Raw genomic sequence first — 14961 nt, 5'->3', positions numbered from 1 at the left:
ACTGCCAAGTGGTCTACCCTCTCCCTCTTAGTCTGTTCATCTCCTCTCTCTCTCTCACATACACATATGCTCACCCCAAGATCCCTCTTATCCAGTCCACAATCTTGTTATTTAGGCAAGCTACAAGCAGTTCCTCCACAATCCCCATCACTGCTTCTGTGCTTAAGATCTGACACCAAAAGGATTTCTTAGCTGGTTTATAAGAGACACAAACATGGGGCACATGAATCCCATTTACACACAGACCTCACCTTGAGATGAGATCCTCAGGGGGGCTCCAGCAGTCTCTTCATCCCCCCGCCACAGGAGCAGCCACCTGCCGGGACTCCAGCTGTTCAAGTCCGATCTCTACCCCTTACTCTCTGACACCTTGAACAAGTCATTTTACCACCCTGGGCCTCAGTTTCTCTAACTGTAAACTGAGGCATTTGGGATATAATGAATGCCAAAGTCTCTCAATTCTGACATCCTTCCCTAGAGCTCTGAAATTTCATTAGCCATCAAAGCAAACACCCTCCAAAGCCCTGTCTCTGGTATTGGTGTTGACCTGGGGCTCCCAGGTAAATGGAGATGACTCTTTGCATGATATTGCACAATAAGTAATAATAGCACATCAAAAGGAGCAAATACTTCTAATTTGTGTTTGTTTGTTTATTTCCAGGCTAAAGAAGTTGCAGGCACACCTGCCAATGACCTTTGGAGTCTCCATGATGTTTTTTAATTTTTTTTAACAATGGGTCAGAAGTTCAGAAACTAAAAAGGTGAATGTGGAAACCACACAGAAATAATATGGAGCCTGAGAAATTGAAAAAATGATTTAGGATAAATAATACCACATTCCTCTTTTTAAAAAAAATTAAACAATAATGAGAGTAAGCAGGGGCACTATAAAGTAAAAATAAAATTGAACACAGAAAAGACTGATTTGCCTAGGATTCCTCTCAGCCATGTAATCAGCACGAATAGCAAAGACCATATAATACCCATGTTTCTATTTGTTGCCCTCAACTGACATGGTTGGTCGTTTGTTTTGTTTTAAATAAAATGGGGAAGCAACAAATATATTAAATCCATCTGCAGAAAACCCATATTTGCATGTGGAAAACAAATAAGTGGGTGCCTGAATGGGTGATTAGGCATGCAATTGCCCATCTGCAACCGGGGCCCCAGCCTCCCTGCAGGTGCGCCTGACACAGGAGCAGAGACTCGGAAAGGCGGGTCCTCCACCATGGAGAGCGACAGACATGAGGAAAACCCTGCCCTCTGCAAATGGACTTGTTCTGAGCTGCTCCCCTTACCCTGGCCCCATACGGTCCCGGTTCTTCCGTCACTGTCCCTATATCTTAGAACTGAAAACCAGAAATAAGTTTAGTCATCCTTTGCTTAGATTTCTGTGGATTCTTTAAACCACAAAGGCAATCTTTTTTTCTGAGCATCTTCGATATGTTCTTAATAAATATTTGTTGTTGCATCTATCTTTATGAGAATGGGTGACCCTCTCTCCTGTACTCTTCACCTGGGTCATTCTACTCCAGTCACATTGACCTCACTTTTCGGCCTCAGGGCCTTGGCAACTGCTTTCTTTCAGCTTGAAACACTCTTCCCGCTCTGGTCTCCAGCTTACTAACTCGCAGCCTTCAGGTCTTGCTCCTGTGCACTCATATCAGTAAGACCTTCTTAGATCAATGAATTTAAATCTGTATCATGGCCACCCTCTGTGCCCATAACCTGCCTTATTTTCCTTCTGAAAACAGATCATAACCTAAATTTATCCATTTACTCATTGATGGTTGTCTGGTTCCATCAAACAGGTTTGTCTGATTTGGTTCACGGTTCTATTCCCTGCACCTGGAACGGTATAGCACATAGTAGGTGCTAAACACCCAGTTGTTATGTTAACGAGTCATCACAGTAATGTGCAAACCACTACACTGGGCACCATGGGTCCTCTTATGGAAAAAGACAAGATTTATGCTCTTAGGAAGCTTCTACAACCTAGTGGAGAAAGAAGACTGGAAATCTGTTTATATAGCAGAGCAAAGTGACATGAATGCTCCACTGGAGGTATAAACAAAGCACTCACATAGTACAGAAAAAGCAAGCCCTTGACACAGGAGGGGGGAGTGGGCGGCGGGGAACAGACTGAAGGAAGCCAACAGAACTGAATTCTCTGGAACTATCTGAAAAGGAAGCACAGAAATCATCCTCAAAAATACATTCAGCACAAACAAGTACTAAGACATCTTCAGTTAGCCTCCTTTCCTTCATCAATAATGCTAAGTGAAACAAAAGATTGCCCAAGATAAGTCAGCATTTCTGTGTGCCAAGACCATGGAGAAAAGAAGAACCACTTTCCTCCATAAAGCCTTCATTTTAAAATGGAAATTATTTAATTTGCACACAAGTGCACACAAAACACCTCTTCAGAAAATTCCAGGACGACCTTAAAGGGTATCCAGTCTAACAATATCTTATTTCCCCTGAGAGGACCCATTGGTATCAGCCTCTATCTAAATACCCTCAGAGATAGGGAACCCATAACCCCAGAAATGGCTCATGCCACCGCAGTCTGCTGTGAATACTAAAACACACTCCCTCACACTGTCTTTCTGTTACTTCCACCCAATGCTCCCAGAACTCCTTCTCGGGTCACAAAGAGGGAGTTTGTGTTCCCTTCTGGGGCAGAGTCCTCGCCTGCTCCCTCCTCCTCCACCCCTTTCTCTCTTCTCCACACTAAACATTTCCAGTTCTTTTTTTCATCCCTCAAAGGCTCTGATTTCTGTTGCCATCAGCCATCTTAAACTGCACCCTTCCATTCCCTCCATCTCTCACTGTTCCAGGACTTTTTTTTCTTTTTCTTTTTTTGGAGCTGACCTACTGCTCAAGCAATTTAGCATTCTTTGGAGAGCTGAGCATTTTGTCTGGGGATGAGTAGAAGAGCACAGGGGCTCCAAAAGAACATGGGTAAGTAACTCTGTGCGCCCTGACCCAGGAAGACCCTGGCAGAGTAACGTAACTTTCCCACCTTGACCCTGAAATGCTATCTTTGACATAAATTAGAAAGCTGAAGCATGTGACCTCACTCCACCCCAAGGACATTCAGAATTGGGGGAATCTTGTGCCTCATGGCCCCTCTAGTCCTGTTGGTCCCAGCTGGCCAGCCTGCATTAGAATAGGTAGTTTTTAGCCATCTCTACACCTGAGAACTGGATTGCTTGTGTGACCTTGGCAAGACACTTAAAGTCAACAAATCAAAGCATCTCAGAAGGTAAAGGAAAAAGAGAGCTCTAAATCATCCAGTCCAAAAATTTCCCAGTAATCTCTTGTGCACCTCCCCACACCCTTCCCCATCCACAGTCATGGCAGACATTGCTAAATGATCATGGTCAGATACAATTTCAGAATCCTTCTCCACACAGCACCTCAAACAGCCACGACAAATCCACCATGTGGCCACATAAAATCCAAGCTACTCATTCTTCAGATGAGGAAAACTGGAGCTCAAAGATAGGCTATGACCTCCCTGTGTCTCAGGGTCAGGAAAAGAACCAGAACTACAAAGGTCCCGTCCCTATATTCCTGAGTCCTTTGCCCTCCTCTAACTCTGATACTCTATCAGTGCTCCTTGGAGTGGGGATGGGGAGCTTGCTGTTGTATTAATACAGATAAAGAGTTTCCCGATAGGAGGCAGAAGCTTCAGAGAAGGCTTGGAGGAAGAGATGCATTTGAGCAGGCCCGTAAGAACTAGTACGCTCTATTTCCCTTTAGCCAAAAAAAATTCAGGATTGGAAAAGGATTTCCTGTAGCAAGCACAGCATAAGCAAAGGAATGGGGAGGACCATGGTGTGATGAGAGAAGGCTATGGGCTTCTGAGAGAGTTGGAGCCAAAACAGAGGCCACAAACAGCAGTGGGGGAGGAGAACAAAGATGAAGACCAGACAAGATTAGAAGAGTCAACCAGAGTCTTTGTGGAGTTTTCAATGCAGATTTTTTTTTTTAATTGACTTAAAGGCCTTAAGACTTGCAAATGGAAAAACAGAGAAAGGATTGGAGGAAAAGTAAAAGAATCCATCTCCATTCTCAATGGAAAAAAAAAAAGAAGCCTTGCCCTAAACTGTATTACAAGAACACTTTCATTATGTAAAAGCCTATTTTGTTTTCATGTCATTCTTAGATTACATCATAGAGTGGCTGCAGCCGTCTCGTACCGTATTATGAATAAATCACCAGTTTAATCATAGAATGAGCCAGAGCCCTAGATTTAAAAGGAAAATATTAGATCATTTTTAATAACTGATATAACTCAAGCCAGTCGCCATTGAAGCAGGGGGAGGTGATGTCATCCTAAAGAAGTCCAAAGAGGAACTAGAGAGGGTCAGCCCTGGGAAGGTCCCAGAGAAGCTTCCATTTACAAAGGGAGAGGTGGCTGGTGGCAGCCAAGTGGGATGCATTCTCTGGAGTGAACGATCTTTTCATGAAAACCAACACTGACTTCTCAATAGACCATCTTCATGAAACACGATGTACGAATAGCTTGTTCCCAGAATGACTATATTTCCAAAGACCAGAAAACATGAACATATTATGATGTCTGTATTTATGTCTTGGGAGCCATTGAACAAAATTATAAATGTTAAGGCTTTTAGTTATTCCAAAAAAGATGAAAGCTGGGGTGACATATGCGAATGCCACAGGTCTGACCCAAGCCAAGGGGACAATACAAAGTAAGGACACTGAGACGATGGCCTGATAGAGAAATGAACCAGAGTGTTTTCTAGCAGTCACAAACTATTAAGGAGATTGGAAATGAACATTTAATGTGCACCATCTATGCACTAAATATCATACACAATTGGCACTTTAAATACACATGCTGCTTTGTGAGCCCAGAAGAAATCTGAAAAGTAGGTGCTACTAGCACTGTTATTTTCAGATATGGAAAGCAGTTTGAAAATGATTAAATGATGTAAGTAAGATTATGCAACTAATACATGAGAGTCTCCTTACTCCAAATTCCACTTTATCTAATTGTCCCACTGTAAACTATTTCCTATTATGGACTTGCAATGAAAACTAAACAATCAATTTGAAAGCACCAAAAGTATTAAAAAAATATTGAAAGCCAAAAGGTATCATGGAGTGGGCAAAAGTATTGACACTCTGGCCAGTGACAGTCTCAATGACTGCAGATGGCCTTCCATATTTTGGCTGCAGGGCTACTAATGAGCTTGACCAACATTTTAAGTCTCCCACTTCTATTAATTTTTTAGGAATGCTAAGGTGGGCTCTAAGGGAACCTGTCAACTTCTATGAAATTTGCCACCAAGTTTGGCTTTATAAAAAGACTATTTTGGTGAGGGGAGGAGACAGATGCTCTGGAAAAGGGTTTTCTGCCAGACAGAAAGTATTGGCTGAGGTTTTCTGTCTGATCCTGTCAGTCTCACAGCAATGCTGTGTATCAGTTCACTGTTCTTAATATAAATGTTATTCATAACTGCAGAGACACTGTATTACTGTCTGAGCCAAGTAATACTGATTTATGCAACTTTTCAGGACATGGCGTGACTCAACAGGAGACGCAGACCCTGAAATTTACCTAAAGGGACAACAAGCCTCCAAATTTTGACCTATTTTCCCCAATTTCTTTCTGGAACAGAACAGAGGGTGCAAAAAGCAGAGAAAGCACACCTAAACATTATATGGACTGATTTGGAGCAGAGACTGTGTGGAGAGATGGAGGGCACGTACTGGGCCAGAGTCAGAGGTGCCTTAGATGTCCCTCCCATGGCTACCCGGGTCATGGCGCTGGAAGAGTTGTCCTGTCTCTAGGTCTTGGCATCTCATCGGCACAGCAAAGAGCTCAATCAAGAACTTGCAAACATTAGTAGCACCAACTGCTAAAGAGGGCAAAGATGCAGAGGTATAGGAGCAGAGCATTAATTAAAAACTCGTGTTCTTCCTCTGAAAAGTCATGCCAGTTTTGCATTCTGTGCAATTATATATCAATACTTATATTCAGACTTTAAATGGAGTTCTCCTCCAAAACAGTCTTCAAATAAAATTGATCTACAGAGGTGCACTGAGTATATGCACCTTAGCACATGCCATGTAAGCTTGGGTGTCTGTTACAGGCAGCCCCCCAGGAGACCCCCTGTAACTGCACCTCCTGCTCTTCAGACCCTTTTGTAGTCCCTCCTCTTGACCGTGGGCTGGATGTAGTGACTTGCTTCTAGTAAGGAGAACAAGGCAGAGGAAATGGTATGTCACTTCCAGGACTGGGTAACAAAACGGCTGTGGCTTGCTCGGAAGGATTCTGTCTTGCTCACCTGCTTTAAGGGAAGCCAGTTGCCATGTTGGGAACTGTCTATGGGAAGAGAAAGGAACTGAGGCTCCCAAGCCAACAACCCACAGGGAACTGGATCCTGCCAGTGATGTGACTGAGTGTGGTGGTGGGTCCTCCCCAGCAGAGCCTTCAGATGAGACTGCAACCTCAGGGCAGACCTGGAGGCATCCATCTAAGCTGTTCCCAGATTCCTGACTCACAGAAACTGTGAGATAATCAATGTTTCTTGTTTTAAAGTGCTAAATTTGGGGTAATTTGTTAAGTAGCAATAGATAAGCAAGATAGCACTCTAATCTGAGAGGTTCGGTTGTGGATTATTTTAAAACCTCTTACCAACGCCATCATTTTTCTTGAAGCTAGGCAACAGAGCAGAAGAGATTTGCTATCAGGAACTCTTGAAAGGAACCTTTGTCCCCTGGAATGTAGAGATGCTTGCTAGCTTGGCAACATACACCCGGCATGCTCTGATCACCCAAAGATGACCATGGAAATAATGTCAGTGCAGCTCAAAATCAACATGATGCATTTGACAGCAGTAGATTGGTGAAAAGTGAACCAGAGACTGAAGCACATGTGAAAGGTGACAGACTCCTACCTACCCAGCCATTCTCTGCTATCAGCCACACCACCCTCAGACCCTATCCAGACCCAGTGATCCAGATGACAACTCCATGGTTCACTGAGAAGTTCTGAAGTCAGATCTCCTTCTTCTGGAAACCTTCCCCAATGTTGCCAGTTCTTTCCATTCCCCCATCCTTTCATCGAAGCCCCTTGAAAGCTGAGTCTTTAACTTATTTACCTTGATTTCCCAAGCACCTAACATGAGACTGGAAACATATCTGGTGATCAATAAACGTGTGTTGTAAACAATATCTTTCTAATGTGTATTTCACTTGTATGTATGTCTTTCTCTCCAACTAGACTATGAGCTTCTCAAGGTTAGGGCTACAACTAATTTACTGTGATGTCCTAAAGACCCTGAGTTTCACTGATTTCCAGACAAGCACTGGGATCAGGGTACAGAGCAAACACACGCTCTGTGAACCAGGAGTAAATATTTGGCAGCAGTCTACCCAGGACTCATGGGGCTCTCCATCCATTGGCCATCAGACCCCTTCTACCACAGAGTAGCCCACTGAGAGAGAACATGAGAACCCCTGACATACTAGGGCTCTGCCCAAGATAGAGTAAAAGTGTATCCACTGTGCTCAGGTCAGGAAATAGAAGAATGTGGAATTAGGAGGAAGGAAGCAAGACAGAGAGAAAGCGCTACCTTCTACTTTCACAGACAGCATATACCTCTGACAACACATTCCTGGGTTACAGAAGAACCACAGAGCCTCAGGGGGCTGGACAAGTCCCTGCTCAGACTCAACAAACCCTTTTGTAACTTTTGAAGCAGTAACATGAAAGTTGGCTACGCAGATGTTCACACATGCCGGAAACCACTTCACCAACCAACTGGAGGGAGCCAAGACCTTCACCTCTGACGGAAGTGACCAATCCTTTGCTTCCGGCAGAGACTAATACCTGATTCTCCTGAGGACCAAAGAGGAAATATTAAAACTGAGTGCCCTTAGCTACGATCATCAACTGTATGCTAGTATCAACAGAGGGAAATAATTTCCTTCCTGACTCCCACTGGGTCAGTCACGCCTAGAGCAGAAGGTGTGATTATCTAATCAAACAAAGCAAGTCCCAAACGGGCAGACTGTAGTTTCTAGGGGATGTCTCAAAGCACTGAGACTTCCTCAGTCTTCAAATCTACCTTCTTGCACCTCCCACTGCCTAGAGAAAAAACAAATACAAAAAGTAATCATGATACACAACTTCATCTCAACTTCAACCATCATCAGTGAGCCAGGTTCCAGATCTAGCTGCTTTCCAAGATTGAGGACAAATTACTGCCCATCCAGTCCTGGGGATGCTGGGGTTGCAGAGCTGGAAGGAAGGACACACGTTGAGCATATATGTGATGCACCAGGAAGAGTATAGGGGACTGCACATTACATTGTGTTATGTTTCTTTATATTTAAGATCAATATTTTTCTTTACAGTCACTATCTTATTTTTCTTTATATTCTTTGCATTTAAACAAAAGAAGAAAGCAACTGTAATGACCCATCATGTAAGGATCACACTTTACAGTTTCCCAAACAGGTTGGCGTCTATCAACCCACATGCTCTAAACAAACATGAGGGGAGAGCAGGAAATTATTATTATTTCTAATTCTCCAATCAGGGAAATGAAGGTGGAGGGATATTGTTTTCTAGGGTTGCACATCTAATAACTGACAGGCCTTCTGATACCCCATCCCACCATACTCACTGTATTCACAGACTTCTTAAGCCATACTGGTCCCAAAAGCCTATTTCTGTCCAGTCATTTATTTCATTATCACAAAACCATGCAGTTCAGTCTCATCTGTGCTAGAATTCCTAAAGGTTTCCAACAGAGAACTAGCCAGTGCCTGAACACTCTCAGGAAAAGGGACAGTCATTACCTTTAGATTTAGTCTTTCTATCCATGAAAATGCACCATGCACCTACCATGTGCCAGAGATCCCACTAGACTCTGGGCTACACACATGGGCAGGAGATACTGTCCCTCTTCTGACCACGTTTTATGTTCTTAAAGGCCACTGTTATGTGTGCTCTGCATCCTGCCTTTTCTGGATCCATTCCAGTAAGGGTGGGACATCATTTCCGGTCCTCTCAGCAATGGCACCCCACTCCATTACTCTCGCCTGGAAAATCCCATGGATGGAGGAGCCTGGTAGGCTGCAGTCCATGGGGTCGCTAAGGGTCAGACACGACTGAGCGACTTCACTTTCACTTTTCCCTTTCATGCATTGGAGAAGGAAATGGCAACCAACTCCAGTATTCTTGCCTGGAGAATCCCAGGGACAGCAGAGACTAGTGGGCTGCCGTCTATAGGGTCGCACAGAATCGGACACGACTGAAGCGACTTAGCAGCAGCAGCAGCAGCACCATAGTGTGAAGAGGCCAGTTGGCTACTGTCCCTTTCAGAGGAGGAGGCAAGGACCAAACTCCACCAGCCTAGGAGAGTTCTGACAGGAGGGTAAAGTAAGGTCCGTGGTCACCTACAAACGTTGCCCTCTCTCTGCATCCTAACAGCACCCAGATAGTCTCTGGAGGGACCAGCTCCTCTCCACCATTTAGCTGCCATGAGTTTCCAGGTGACAGTGGGCAGCCAGTTCACAACCATGAGGGGAAACACCCTGTGGATGAAGCTGACACGCACACACCAGATGGCAGAGCAAGGAGCATGTCAGAGAAACAGAGCCCAGGGCCTGATCACACTGAACTTGAGGGCTGCCCGACCTCGGGACCTGTCGGCTTCCGACAGAGTCAGCCACCCACGTTGTCCTCTCTGAACCACCATCTGAGGCTGTATCAGTGTTTTGAAGGACAAAAACCACTGTTGGCTCATAATTAGCTTATGGACAACAGACCCTTCTGAGTTTCTTCCAACTCACTCCTGGTAACACACTCTCTCCCATTCTACCATGACACACTAGAACTTTTGTTTGAACCCAAGTACAAGGATTCATATTCATCACAACTGAATTTGAAGCACTGGGAAAACTCAGGCGCTGGAGCGGAGAACAAAGATTTACATCTGATGTTCAAAGTGTCTGCTTGGGGAGAAACATTCCAGACCATATTTGAAATGTTACAGACTGAAATGAATGTTGAAGAGTCCAAGCAGTGGTTTCCAGCCTTTTATCTTATGTAGATCCACAGGGGCAAAGAAAGCCAGTCGGGTGTTCTTTTAAGATACATTGATTAAGAAAAGAAAGAGTGACAAAATGTAACTATAAACTCAGCCTCACTTTTAAATGAAGTTAGGTTTTACTGATCACAACAGAATCCTCTCCCTTTTGAAAAACTAAGCCATAAACATGGCAAGACATACTATCTATTCAGTAAAAAGCCAGAGGAGAGGACTGGCCCTGGGAATGAGAGTACAGATTTAGAATTCTAAATAGAAGTCTTGCCCACAATCCCTCAGCTGTTTTCCTCAGATTCTTCTATAGCTCAGGATATCCCACATCATCGATTCTTTTCTAGAATATGTTCTACCTGCTATAAACACAGAGGAATTCCAAATCACAAGGGCAAGTTTACTTTACCTGCTCACCATTCCCCTTTCTGAGTGTATGCAACGGGATTAAAACTCAGATCCCCGTGTAGATGCTGCAAGCCCTTTAAGACAGTACACACCCTTGTCTAAGGAAATTTAGCCTTTCCCGCCACAAAGGGTTGATGTGAAAATACAAGATCACAGAAGAAGCACCCTGCACAGGGGTGAGCAACAGCCACTTAGAACTACTACTTCCTTTCCTCACAAACACCCATAACACTGTTCACTGACTCTTGCTGGTCGTTCAATTTCAAGAATGCTCCCATCCACACCAAAGGAGAAAGAAGGAAGCAATGTAGTTATTGGCAACCCAAAATAGTCATTACTCCAAATTTTCTTCCAATTTCTCTTCCTGCCACATTCCAAAGGCTGAGTCCTGCGTTAACTTTGCCATCCATTTTATTAGCATTATTATATCTTGCCATTCATTGTCCATCATCAATAAAATCAACTCAAGAAAAGAAAGAAGAATATTTTTGTTCTTAGTTCTTCCATCCTAGTTACTAGTGCCCATGCTTTAAATGGAAACTGATTTTTAAAATTCATTAAAATATGCATATTGATTATAAAAGGAAAAAGTTCTCTTTTTTGCACAGAACTCACCAGCTCAGGAACAATATCTTCCCTCCAACGAAGGCCCTGTAGAACAACGGCAAAAGCACTGAACTGGAATCAGGTGACTGGATTCCGTCCTCTGTTCTGTTTCCGCAATGATCTCACCTGTAGAAATGGGACAAGGAGGTTAATTATGAATCTCTAGGATCTTACTAGCTGTAGAACTTTCGCAAGCTTACGAGCTTGCTGGGTAAACCATACTGGAAATGACACCAGGCTTGAAACCCACAAATTTAGTGGCTGATCTCTGTACCTCCTAAGCCACCAGTCAGTTCCTGGCACTTCTGTTTCACTAATGTGTCTCAGAATGATGAAGAAAGACAATGCTGGTACCCCAATGTTCATACTTCAGCTTTGGGGGGAAGTGCGGGAATAGCTTCATCATAATATCAAAAGTGAAAGAGATAGATCAATTAGATACATTTTAGGTAAGAAAAAATTAACAGCAAAATCTGAACTACAGTAAATAAAAAGAGAAAAAAAATATGAGTTTGGAGACAAATTTCTAACTATGGGATCTAGTGGCTGCTGTGAACCTTAGTTTCATTGCCTAAAAAATGACAGTCAATGGGCAGTAGAGGGCCGGACAATCTTGACGCTTCCTGGTAAGTCCTCATTACTTTATTTCATTAAGAACTAGTACTGTTTTGTCAAGAATCCTGCAATATATATTCCAACAAACAAGTATTTCAGGGCAGCTGCTGCTGCTAAGTCGCTTCAGTCGTGCCCGACTCTGTGCGACCCCATAGACGGCAGCCCACCAGGCTCCGCCGTCCCTGGGATTCTCCAGGCAAGAATACTGGAGTGGGTTGCCATTTCCTTCTCCAATGCACAAAAGTGAAAAGTGAAAGTGAAGTCGCTCAGTCGTGTCCAACTCTTAGCGACCCCATGGACTGCAGCCTACCAGGCTCCTCCATCCATGGGATTTTCCAGGCAAGAGTACTGGAGTGGGGTGCCATTGCCTTCTCCGTTTAGGGTAGCAGATTGCTATAAAATGTAGATATAGGGGAAATCCACACACCAGAAAAATGACTACTCCCATTTTCACTGTTGTCATTTTAAACATTATTGACCCAATCACACAATCATTTTGTGAATATGATCTCGTTCAATCTTCAAATACCGATACAAGCTCAAAGTTGAGAGGGACCTTAAAAATGACCCACTTCAACCCTTCCAACTGACAGGAGGAGAAACTGGGGACCAGAGGCGGGAGGTGGGCACCCAAAAGCACAGGGAGAGGTAGGGAGCCCCAGGCTCCGCTTTGGGACCTGCTCCCCTGGACTGAGTTATGGCCACTTCAACAGAAGAAATGACTGGCATTTGCTGGCCAGAGAGACCTGCCCTCAGCCACACAATCAGCGTTGAAGGATGACCAGGACTTACACACTCAGACCTCAGAACACCTGTTTAAAGCTCTTACATACAGCCCAATAGCAAAAAAAAACTTAAGTTGAGAAAATGGAGTATCATCAAGGTAAGTTCAGCAAAGCAATGCATTTCCTGAGAACTAGTGGTCTTCATGGGCACTCGAATTGTCAAAGCCACTGAGGGATGGAGCACGAGGAGGCCAACACTGGCCCTGTGGACAGTGCAATCTCATAAAAACAAAAAGATCCCAACTTCAAGCCCCAGGAAGCCTAAGCCTCTCCTTGCAGAGGGACATATCAATCAGAACAATTTCTACAACAGCAGAAAAAAGGGCAGCTGACTTCCCCAGATTTTCAAACTTTGCTGAAAGGTAAATCTCTCCACCATGGCCCTGGGGCAATGTCTCAGGCACTGGCTATCTTCTCTCCAAGCACAAATGAATGTGGCCTCCCTTTTCCATAGTCAACTTCTCTTTCAATAATTTTTTTCTTCCTTTCCATAAAGAGAACAAGCAGTTTCGCAAAAGAACCGCTGTGAAATGATTGAAGTTCTCATGCAAACAAACCATTAGCAGAGTTCAAATGCAATTTAAATTACCAGTTGTTAAAGTGCTCCTCAATTTCTTCCTAAGTTTCCAAGGAGAATTACATACTATACACTATTTAATTGGTTGTTTTCTATTTTTTAACATCCATTTACCCCCCCCATTTTATATTTCAGAAGTGTCTATAAAAGCATCCCTTTAAAAAATTATACATTGTGGAATAGATTAAACCTAAAGATTGAAAAGTATCAGAGAAAACAGCTGCAGGATTACGCAGCTCAGCAGAAATTGATGGTTTTGACACCACAAGACATGCAGAGTTTCAAAATCGTAAGAATCACCTGATGGTGTCCTCGGTGTTTACAGATGAAGACACTGAACCCCAAAGGAAAGGAAGGCTTGGCCCAAGTTTTCTCACTGGTCAGTGACAGATTCCAGGTGAGAACTCTCTACTTCCCAGCCCAGTGCTGTCACTTCCCACCACCATATGTTGGAGGAGATGATGGGAAATGCTCAACAAATTTAATTCCCACCTGTAATTTTTTTCTTAAAGAAAATATGAAGTCATCTTCAAATACACTACTGACCTCAAAAGTGGAGCTGGCCCATGGCAAGTATCTTCCCAAAAGGGAGAAAGAGAAGTAAAGCCTGACGAATGACTCAAAGGAGCTTCAAGAGAGTAGATTCCTGGCAGGAAAAGTCAAGACCCTCTTCTAGATTCACTAAATAAGTTATGGGACACCAAGACTGCAAAATTCCAGAACTTGTGGAATGAGAGGATAAAGGTAGTTCTTGTCACATCAGTAAATGGAAAGGATTTTAGAGCCCATCACAAGGACAGGGTGAACTTCAAGGCTTTGATATTGGACATGTTTAAGGTATTCAGCCTCCCTGAGCTCAAGCTTTCCTGTCTGCAAAATGGGTCTAATACACCTATCCATCAAGGTGTATGCAACCATTTCTTGGGATTCTATACCCAGCATGCAAAGCACAGAGTGTGCACACAGTGGGCCTTAACCAGTTTACATCCTCATCTTCCAGAGTCTATCTACAACTTCTCAAAGCCTATGATTCTGTGGTTCTAATTTACTAGAACTACAACAGAGTCTTATAAGCCATGCATGCTTCCTAAGTCTGTTAGATGCTGTGTGTCCCCTGACTATAAATTCATTTATTTTGTCATCCAAAAATAAAACAAAATAAAACACATGCCTGAAAACATAAATATCTAAACGCTTTCCACCAAAAGCAAACTCTTTGGAACAGTTATCTAAGATGGCCTTCAAATTCAGCTGATGAGCCAGACAGTAGTAAAAACCTCAGTTTAATGCCCAAGACCTCATTTAAACTGTCCATCAGCCCTATAAGAAAGATTTCCTATTGTCCACTGAAGAAACTAAGTGTCAAGAAGGCAGGCAACTGTTCAAGATTTGAGGGCTAGTAAATGGTAAAGCTGGAATTTGACCTCAAGTCTTCAAAGTCAAGCTCCACGACCTGGGTTTTATTATTTTGCAGTTAAAACTATACTATGGACAGCTATTCTGCTAGAGGCAAAAACATATCTGGGAAAAATAATCTGCTATGTTCACATTTTAAGGAGCTTTGGGATAAAAAACAAAGTTTGAACTTTTAAACTGAAAAATGTTCACCTTAAAAGCAAGTAGATCTTCCTTGAATGCCACTTCGCTGTTATTATTTTTTTTAATTGAAGTAGAGTTGATTTACAATGTTGTGTTAATTTCTGCTGTACGGCAAAGTGATTTAGATATATACCTAACATATATATGTGTGTGTATTCTTTTTCATATTCTTTTCCAGTATAGTTTATCACAGGATATTAAATATAGTTCCCTATGCTATACAGTAGGACTTTCTTGCTTATCCATTCTCTGTACAATAGTTTGCATCTGCTAATTCCCA

General features: G+C 43.1%; 1 protein-coding gene across 13 annotated transcripts in view; it reads right to left on the bottom strand.

Moving 5' to 3' along the window:
- LPP (LIM domain containing preferred translocation partner in lipoma) overlaps positions 1 to 14961 on the bottom strand; it is a 728299-nt gene that overhangs the window by 648914 nt on the left and 64424 nt on the right. For 12 of the 13 annotated variants that reach the window (XM_081536682.1, XM_081536595.1, XM_081536639.1 and 9 more), the window contains one exon: positions 11115 to 11231. The gene's annotated coding sequence lies outside the window, so the exon portion shown is untranslated. Of the gene's footprint in view, positions 1 to 2083; positions 2181 to 11114; positions 11232 to 14961 lie in introns of all 13 variants that reach the window. The other variant, XM_081536585.1, reaches the window with a different exon arrangement.

Source organism: Giraffa tippelskirchi, chromosome 2 (assembly GCF_054371585.1).
Source record: "Giraffa tippelskirchi isolate mGirTip1 chromosome 2, T2T-mGirTip1v1.2.pri, whole genome shotgun sequence".
NCBI classification, from domain to species: domain Eukaryota; kingdom Metazoa; phylum Chordata; class Mammalia; order Artiodactyla; family Giraffidae; genus Giraffa; species Giraffa tippelskirchi.
Note: the sequence above shows the minus strand (reverse complement) of the source record. Positions and strands in the feature narration are given on the sequence as shown.